At 38.8% G+C, this 10,096-nt stretch overlaps 1 pseudogene across 1 annotated transcript in view; it reads right to left on the bottom strand.

Annotated features, from left to right (window-relative positions):
- Positions 1-2,026: 2,026 nt before the first annotated feature.
- The window catches only part of LOC308338279 (tubulin alpha-1D chain-like), a 72,060-nt pseudogene continuing 63,990 nt past the window's right edge, over positions 2,027-10,096 (bottom strand). Inside the window, exons 2-3 of the transcript in view lie at positions 4,552-5,439; positions 2,027-2,043 (exon numbers count right to left, since the gene is read on the bottom strand). The product of the transcript in view is annotated as a tubulin alpha-1D chain-like (transcript). The remainder of the gene's footprint in view (positions 2,044-4,551; positions 5,440-10,096) is intronic.

Genomic DNA, 10,096 nt, shown 5'->3' on the forward strand with positions numbered 1-10,096 from the left:
GAAAGAAGAGGATTTTCATCACTCTTTTGCCACCCTACTTTCCTTTCCTATGTCTCCCTTCCCCATGGAGGTCCCCAGTGACTGTGATATTCAAACTGGTCAAGCTTATTCTTCTCCTTCAAAAAAAGGATGGTGCTGCATTTCTCTTAAAACGAAGGACAGTGTTGGGGCACCTGAGTGGCTCAGTGGGTTAAGCCTCGGCTGGGGTCATGATCTCAGAGCCCCACATCTCAGCAGGGAGCCTGCTTCCTCCTCTCTGTCTCTGCCTGCCTCTCTGCATACTTGTGATCTCTGTCAAATAAATGAATAAAATCTTTAAAACAAACAAACAAACAAACAAACAAAAAAACGAAGGACAGTGTAATAACAAATACTCTTCCCTTAAAATATTTTTTGCAGCAAGGGAAGGAGTCAGTAATTTACACAACAAAACATCATTTTCTCCTTCCTTTTTCCTGAGTACCTCTTATACATTTTACATCCTCTGAAAGGTCAGAGACATCCCAAGAACAAAGTAGTAACAATAAACTATTCACATGCAGCCCCTGGGGTCAGCATGGTGTGTGAATAGATTTTTTGTGAATTCTGGCTTAGTTAATAAAATCTAAATAAGGGCAATAAAGCAATGATTCAAACAACTGCCTGTCAGTTCTTTTATATATGGATAGAAAAAATGAGTGCCTAGTAATTCTTGGGTAGAGCTCAGAACCACCAAGGGGAAGGAAATATGTATTTGCATCCTTTGATAGGAGAGTATATAACAAGGACTAATCTTATCTCTTGAGCTGAAAACACTCTCTTTAGCCTGTTATTGGCTTCAGAAGGATGGGATGTGAGTGAAAGGGACTTTCACATCACTTAGTGTGGTTATAGTCACATGGACATCTTAATTAACAAGGTAAAGATAGTGATATGGTTTGATCTGAAATGTTTTTCTGAATTGTCTCCTTCATCTGTGCACCATTTGGTTCTATTAAAATTATGTTAGAATGTTGCCTTCTTTGGAGGCCTCTTAAAATTTAGATACCTAGGAATGAGTCCTATATGAAGCTTCATCCAAAGTGGTTAAGTGGCTTAGAGCTAGCTTAGAAAAGACCAGAATCTAAGCTTTGATTTCTGATTTGCTATTTATCCACAAATTTCCCATTGCCTGACTATAACCTCATGAAGAAGCCTGACTAGGATGATGCTTCAAGATTGAAGTTACACAAAATTGCTCAAATAAGAAAATATTTATTGAATATAAATAAGTGAATGCTAAGCACTACCTGACACCATCACTCTATGGGCCTTAAAACACAACTACAAAATGTCAGTGGCATGAATATAATTCTTCATCTGAACTGTAGTTGGAAATCACTCCATGAATAACCTAGAAAGCTCATGCAATTCACCAAGCCTCAGTCTCCTTATCTGCAAAAACAAAACAAAAAAAGATGGAATAATCTCTTCCTTGTCAATTTTTCAAGATGATTGCAATTTTTCAGGAGGACCAGGTGCTGGTCCACCAATTCTGGCCGATGGGTCAAATCTAGCCCACCACCTGATTTTGTAAATAAAGTTTTATTGGAACACAGCCACATCCCTTTATTTATGTATTGTCTTTGACTGCTTTCATGGAAAGTTAAGACCATATGGTCTACAAAGCATAAAACATTGACTATCTGATGCTATAAAGAAAAAGTTTGCCAGCCTCTGGTTTAGATTGTTATCTATGAGCAAAAATTTGCAATATAGCATACATATTTTATATTTGGTACAGAAATAGACCCAGGGGCAGAGGATTCATCCCTAGTAGATGGGACACCTAAAGAACTAAGGTTGGATTGACCTAGCTGTGTGGTAAGTGCTCAGGAATATAGTAGGGCAAGCACCCTATAGTTGATGAGTCTCTTATACCACTTACACCAGTTGAGTCTCCAGAGCAGCTAAAAAGTACCAAGAATGCATCAAATATAAATAAGTTAAAATTTAAAAATAAACTTGGAAATGGTAAGACATTATAGAAAATGACAAGATCTTTCCCTCAATAGGCTGTATATCCTATGGGAATTAAGGGATAAAAAAAAGCAAATATTTTACACTGTGAACATGCTGCTAAGTTTTCACTGAAAAGTCCTCCATACGCATCTATACAATGGATAGATCAAATACGTCTATGCAATTTTAAAAACTGAGATATAATAAAGTACATAACTTTTAAGTACATGCTTTAATCAATTCTTATCTATGTATGTAACTGAGTAACAAATACTTAGATCAAGGTATTGAACATTTTCAACACCCCAGAAGTCTCCTCTGAGTTCTTATTCAGTTAATAACCCCCTAAAGAAACCAGGTATTCTGGTATCTGTAATCGTAAATCAGTTATGCCTAGCTTTTGAACATCTATCAATAGAATCAGACAGTATATACTCATTTGTGCCTGCCTTCCTTTGCTGTGAACAAACTTCATGAATTCAGGATCGGTCATTTCCTCTCTTGGTTGTGAAGTCCGTCAAAACAACACAAAAGGGGCACCTGGGTAGCTCAGACCATTAAGTGTCTGCCTTTGGCTCAGGACATGATCCCAAGATCCTGGGATCGAGCCCCGCATTGGGCTCACAGCTCAGTGGGAAGCCTGCTTCTCCCTTTCCCACTCCCCCTGCTTGTGTTCTCTCTCTCTGTGTCTCTCTTTGTCAAATAAATAAATAAAATCTTTTAAAAAGAAAAACACAAGAAAAGAACAGAAATTAGGGCAGCTGATCCACACTGCCTACCTAGATCTGGCATGTTAGCTAAAGGTAGAATCTCAGGGGCACCCAGGTGGCTCAGTGGTTTATAGCCTCTGCCTTGGCTCAGGTCATGATCCCAGGGTCCTGGGATCGAGCCCTGCATCAGGCTCTCTGCTCGGTGGGGAGCCTGCTTCCCCCTCTCTCTCTGCCTACTTGTGATCTCTGTCTGTCAAAAAAAAAAAAAAAAGAAAAAGAAAGAAAAGAAAATCTTAAAAAAAAAAAAAAGGTAGAATCTCACTATTGAAAGTTGCACTACAGTTTTCAAATGGTGAATATTGTCCTGCTCCCTAGCAGCTAAAAGCAGTGAGGGGGAAGACTCTTCTGTAATCAAATGCTTTCCTCTGCCTTGCCTGCTTAGAATAAAACCTGTACCCTTAGCAGTCTGTCTGCCTCTAAGATCCCCACATATCTGCCAAAGGCCCATGCCTCAGCTTAAACCCTGGTACCAGCACCCCTGCATCTAGAGAAACATGATCAGCTGTATAAGTGGCCTCTTAACAGTGGACTCAGCTGCCACAAGTTTTAGCGACCTGTTTGGCAGTTGCTACAGACTCACCAATGCTAAAGGCACCTGCGAAGCTAGAAACCTCCATCCTCACATAACAGTTTGTCCTCACAAACTGCACTTCTTGTTAATGTCCTAAGACTCAGCCCACTGATACAGAGTTGTTTGGGTTTGGGTCTGTGAGGTGGTCTGATAACTGAGACCTCTCTTCTACCCTGAGTTCTGAACCAGTTGAGAAATAATACGAAAAAGTCAAAGATGGAGAGCCAAAATATTCTATATTTTACTGATAAAGTCTAGGTCGATGGACATAGATTACATCTACAAGCAAACAGACTTCCTAAATACCAAACCCTACAATGAGACACTCACAAATCCAATCACAGACAAAACTACATTACCTCAAGCCTGTCCTGACAGCATGGAAAAGCTGAGGAGAATGTTGGATCCCCGTGGGCATTTCTCCCCTAAGGACGGGGGAGAGGAAGGAGCTGAGTTAAATGTGCTCAATTTCTCCTTCCAAACTCACCAAGCAGATTAAATCATCTTCCCTGGAGAGACACAAATGAGTAAAGCTTCCTCCACATAGAAGGAAGTATCAGGAAAGTAAGAATCCTTCAACAGGAATATAAACGATCAATAAACTATTAGCTAATACACTATTAGTATTGTTAATAGTTAGAAATATTAAATCATACTTAAAACATGGAGTAAATAGTAATCAGAATATGTTGTGGACTGATTGAAAACCCTTTTCACTGTCCATAAGAGATGTTGTTCATACTTTTTCAAATGGTTTTAGATGTCAGAAAACAATATAGCTTATTAAGTAGGGGATGTATTTTTTTCTCATTATGACAGGGAATACTTTATTCAAACTCATCAGAGAAATGGACAGCTTAGGTCTATAACAAAGCATTGTGTTTAAAGCATAGGTCAGTAAATGTATGTGAGAGTATATATTGCTACATACAAATTAGCCAGTCAGAACACAACTTTTCTTTTTTTTTTAAAAGATTTTATTTATTTATTTGACAGAGAGAGATCACAAGTAGACAGAGAGGCAGGCAGAGAGAGAGAGAGGGGGAAGCAGGCTCCCTGCTGAGCAGAGAGCCCGATGCGGGACTCGATCCCAGAACCCTGAGATCATGACCTGAGCCGAAGGCAGAGGCTTAACCCACTGAGCCACCCAGGTGCCCCCAGAACACAACTTTTCAATGTTTAACACAGAATAAGCTTCCCTGTAAAAGCAGCATCTTTGTGACATGTTACCTTTAGTACTGCTCTCCTTCTTCCTCCTCTCTCCTTTAACAGAAACCACACCGACCTCCTCATAAGCCTTCTCAAAGGCAGCCATGTCCTCAGAGGCCTCAAAAAAACTCTTCTCCATACCCTCATGCATGTATCAGTGAACAAAGGCATGCTTGACATACATCAGGTCAAACTTGTGGTCCAGGTGAGTCCAGGCCCCCAAAATGGCTCAGGTGGTAGTCAGCATGCACACAGCTCACTGTACTTTGGCAGGTCTCCACTAGATACCACACTGGGAGGCTGGTATTTAATGCCATCCTTGAAGCCAGTGGAGTACCAGTCCATAAACTGGATGGCATGCTTGGTCTTGATGGTGGCAGTGGCAGCACTGACATATTTAGGAACCATGTAACCATGGTACAACAGGCAGTAAGCCATGTATTTACCATGGCCAGGGTCACATTTCACCATCTGGTTGACTGGCTCAAAGCATGCACTGGTGATCTCTGCTACAGAACGTTGTTCATGGTAGGCTTTCTCAGCAGAGATGACAGTGGCATATGTGGCTAGAGGGAAGTGGATGTGGGGGTAAGGTATGACATTGGTCAGGAATTCTGTCAGATCAACATTCAGGGCTCCACCAAATCTTAGGGAAGCAGTGATGGAAGACACAATTTGACCTATCATCCTATTCAGGTTAGTGTAGATTGGGTGGTCGATATCAAGGTTTCTACAATAGATGTCATAGATGGTCACATTGTCTACTATGAAAGCATAACCAGAGAGCTACAGTGTGGTGTGGGTGTGGGTAGGGAGGATGGAGTTGTAGGGCTTAGCTACAGCTGTGGAGACCTGGAAGGGTGGGTAAATGGAGAGCTCCAGTTTGGATATTACTTCACAACTGTGATACTAATTATTCAGACGATAATTATAAGTCATGAATTACCTTTGTGCAAGAGCAATCTCAAAAAGCTTAAGGTTTAAGAACAGAAGAGAGAAAAAAATGCCAGACTACCTAAAATGATGGATGAAATGTCTTTTTCAAAACTAAAAATTAGAAGAATACCTTCCTTATGTGAGATACAACATAAATGATATAGTGATCATATTGAAAGCATCACAGCTAAGTTAGCAAAGTCAACTAAATCTTGCATGTTATAAAATACATTTTCCAAACTAAGAACAAAAGTATAAATAGCTGCTTTAGTGAAGTCTTATTCCCCTACCATGCTCATGTAATATTAAAACATATCTCACTACCAATAAAGACACTGAAATTGGCTCTATGCTTCTGTTTAAATAAACTCCATAAGCTTCCTCATGCCTGATGTCTTCCTCATGTGCCATTAATTCTATGAATGCTCAAAGTCAGTGAAGCAACCTAGCTAGCTTCAGGAGTTATTACTGGATCCTAGGACACTTAACCAAATTATCATGACACCTTTCTGGTGCTCTGCACACCACTGTTTCACAAATGATCTTTGGTTTAATTCATCAAAGAGTTCCTGGGTGATAGAAAATAACCATGTTTCAGAATCTTAAAACTCTAATAATGCCAGCCCATCCTGGTCCAACCCTGGCTTGACTTTTAACAAATAGTGTGTTTCAGGAAAGTTATTTAACTTATCTTTCCCTCAGTTTTCCCCCCTTAATCTGCAATAGGCAGGTGATACCAACTTCATTCGGGTTCTTGTAAGCACTGAATGGGAAACTACACATTCATCGCACAGAATGGTATCAAGCCCATAGTGATAGCCAACTATTCTGCCTATAAAAGATATTCATGCATCTTCACCCATATGGGCAGTTTTAATTTATTCACTTCAGAGATTTCCAAGTCCTTGTGATGATTCAGCCTTTGTTAATGGTAACTCTGTGATATAATGCTATTAATCATAATATAGTCAGCTCTCAATTATCCATATTCCTGGACAGGAGCATTGGTCTGAGTTAAACACACACACACACACACACACACACACACACATACACATTCTCAAACACACATACACTCACATATGCAGATTCACACATGTCCTTCTTCCTTACAGGAATGCCACAGACTGAATGTTTGAATCCCCTCAAAATTCATACACTGAAACCTAACTCCCATTGTAATAGTATTTGGCAGTGGAACCTTTGGGAGGTGACTGGGTCATGAAGTAGAGCCCTCATGAATGAGATTAGTGCTCTTATAAAAGAGGCCCCAGAGAACTCCCTGCCCCCTCTCTGCCACGTTAGAACACAGGGAGCTCTCACCAGACGCCAAATCTACTGGTGCTTTGATCTTGAACTTCCCAGCCTCCAAAACTGTGAGAAATAAGTTTCTGTTGTTTATAAGCCACCCAGCGTATGACACTGTTAATAGCAGCCCAAAAGGACTAAGACAGAGGGTACCATGGTTAAGCCTGAGGCTACCCTATACTTTAGCCATGCAATCTCTAACTGGCTGGTATAATCCCTTCAGTTTTATTTAAACTGAAAACATTGCAGAAACAGGGCAAACTTTTCCCTTTTAAGTCTTTAAACGTATCGTTGGAACCCTTCATTCTGAGATGGTACAGATGCAGTCAGTCTACATAATGTTAGGGACATAAGGTAGATTTCCTAATCCTATACTTACTTCCATTCTTCTGATTCATTATAGTATTTATATTACTTTTACTGCTCTTTATCTGTAATGTTTCAAAAAATAAAATACACTTTTTCTTGCCTTGAATCAGAGATATAATAAATTTTCTATAATTGCTGAAATTTCTAAAATACTTTTGAGCATACAATAAGTAACAATTAAATTATAATAAATGTGCAAATAACAACAACGTTTTCCCAAGATCAATTTAGGTATCTAATGCATTAGAAAATAAGAGGCTTGCTAGTAGTCCCAATTATCAGCTAGTTGCTGAGTTCAAATGCCATCTTTTTATTATTATTATCCAAGAGAAAAACCTTTTATTTGTAACACTCTCTCTTTGATCAACATTTCTTGCTCTTTCCCTTATTTTCATCTGGTAAATTATTCTTGCCAGCATCATTTGATCTGTTTTCAGAGCACAGATTTCATACTAGCAAAAAATATACTCCAGATAAGAACCTATTAATATTGTATCTGAGAATAAGGATGATTTATTCCTCTATACTTCTTTTGGATTGCCCAGAATTGCTGAAAGCTTTCTATGAAACCTAAAGATTTTAACTCTCTGTTCCTTATTATTCTAAAAATAAGGCTTAAGTCTGCAGGCTGCAAAAACATTTCTTTACATCTTTCATGACTAGTGGTATTATATGACACCTCATTCTTTTTTTTTTTTTTTTAATTTATTTGACAGAGAGAGATCACAAGTAGGCAGAGAGGCAGGCAGAGAGAGAGAGGGAAGCAGGCCCCCTGCTGAGCAGAGCGCCCAATGCTGGGCTTGATCCTATGACCCAAGCAGAAGGCAGAGGCTTAACCCACTGAGCCACCCAGGTGCCCATGACACCCCAGTCTTAACTGGGAGGTTGTCAATAGTCTTTGTGTAGTGAGTGGCATTATCTTGATTATCTGACAAATACAGCAGTTTGCTACTCTTAAGGATCTAACAATCCAAGAAAATTAAAGTAAACAAACAACTGAATATATAAGAATCATCAAGGAAAAGACAACTTATAGTCACTGTACTGTTTATGACACTGAATTTGAATAACATATTTTTAGGTACTATCAAATTGAAGGATAAAGCTTTGACATTAAACAGTTAAATATCCATTAAGATACTACCTCATTCCTGAAACATCTCAGAAGACTGAAATATTCACCTAATTCACTGAACAGTCTTTAAGTGCTTACTGTGTGTTAAGCATTGTGTTAAACACAAAAGTTATAATTGTGAGCAAGAGATGGATGGAGCTTCCAGTCCGTCTGAGAAGACAAAATTAAAGAACACATAGCAGTAATGTGTAAAAAGTGCCACTGAAAATGCCGCTACTCAGAGGCTAGGAAAATACAATTTTCATTTAAAAAAAAACATATATATATATATTTACTTATTTATTTATTTGACAAGAGAGAGTGAGAGAGGGAACACAAGCAGGGGGAGTGGGAGAAGAAGAAGCAGGCTTCTCCCTGAGCAAGGAGCCTGAGGCAGGGTTCAATCCCAGGACCCAGGGATCATCACCTGAGCCGAAGGCAGATGGTTAACGACTGAGCCACAAAGGCACCTTGGAAAATCCAATTTTTAACCCCAGATCTGCCCTAGGCCACCAATTCTACTCTCCACTCATTGAAAGAATATATTAAAATATCTCATTAGTCCATCCCTTCTACCTTTGCCCCCATATTACCATCTTAGGACATGTCCTATCATTTCTCACTTGTTTGCTCCTTTCAATCCATCATTTATGCTATGCCAGAGAGATATTTCTAAAATGCAAATCTAAAAAATAAAATAAAATGCAAATCTGACAGCAACTCCTTTGTTGCTCATACTGCTAATAAATAAAGTATGGACTATTTTCTCACATCATTTCCCACATTATTTCTGGGCCCTGCATTCCCATTTCCTTAGTTCTGGCCGCATCCAATTTCATGAGGCATTAATGCTTCATGGTTAGGAGACTGCCAACTCTGGCTCCAATTCTGCCACTAACTCGCCATGTGTGACTGAGAGCTGTGTCACTCTCTCTAGCCTCAGGATCCTCATCAGTATCATGAAGTCATATGACTAAGTCATCTTCAAATCCCTTTCAGCTCTCTGACTTGGCAGAACCACCGGAGTATAGTGAAGAGAGTCAGATTTAGTTTTTAAGTTCAGGCTTTGCCAAGTAGCTAGCTGTGTGACTTTGTGCAATTTATTAAACCTCTCTGTACCATTAGTTTCATCACAAATAATATGCTGGTATATAACCATATCATAGATTATATAGAGATATATAATGGAGGTCTACAGGTATAGAATAAGGAGATACAAAAATACCTTCCAAACTGAATTCTTTAGAAGATGAAATGAATTATATGATAACAATTATCTTACAGTCTGATTTCTATTTTCAGTCAAACATTTGTTATAAAATTGATTTTTGCTCTGTAGATTATCTGAGGAAATTTAGGAATATTCTTACTGCACAATGAAGCAGGAGTCACCAACAGAAATACTAAGCTAGTAACATAGCATAAAAACATGAAGTTCTTTGAAAAAGTGTATGCTTACATTGGCCTCTCACTAATTCCCCAAACCTGATAAAACCATATGCAATTGCCTGTTATTTTAGTTATCTATGACTTTATCCATTTATTTTATTGTAAATAATTAAGGATTGACAAACTTATCTAATTACCAAAGTTACTATATTAGGAATGATTCTTTCTTTTATTGTGAAAATCATGCCAGATACTGAGCATATAAAATAAATGAGATAGTCCCTGCCCTCAAAGAGCTCACACTCTTCAGTGTTGGTGGGCATGGCATGTAATTACGCAAAGTATAATTCTTTCTTTTTAAGACTTGAAAATGGTATTAAAAATTGACAGTATAGGGGTGCCTGGGTGGCTCAGTGGGTTAAAGCCTCTGCCTTCAGCTCAGGTCATGAT

This window comes from Martes martes, assembly GCF_963455335.1.
Source record: "Martes martes genome assembly, chromosome: 2".
Lineage (NCBI taxonomy): Eukaryota > Metazoa > Chordata > Mammalia > Carnivora > Mustelidae > Martes > Martes martes.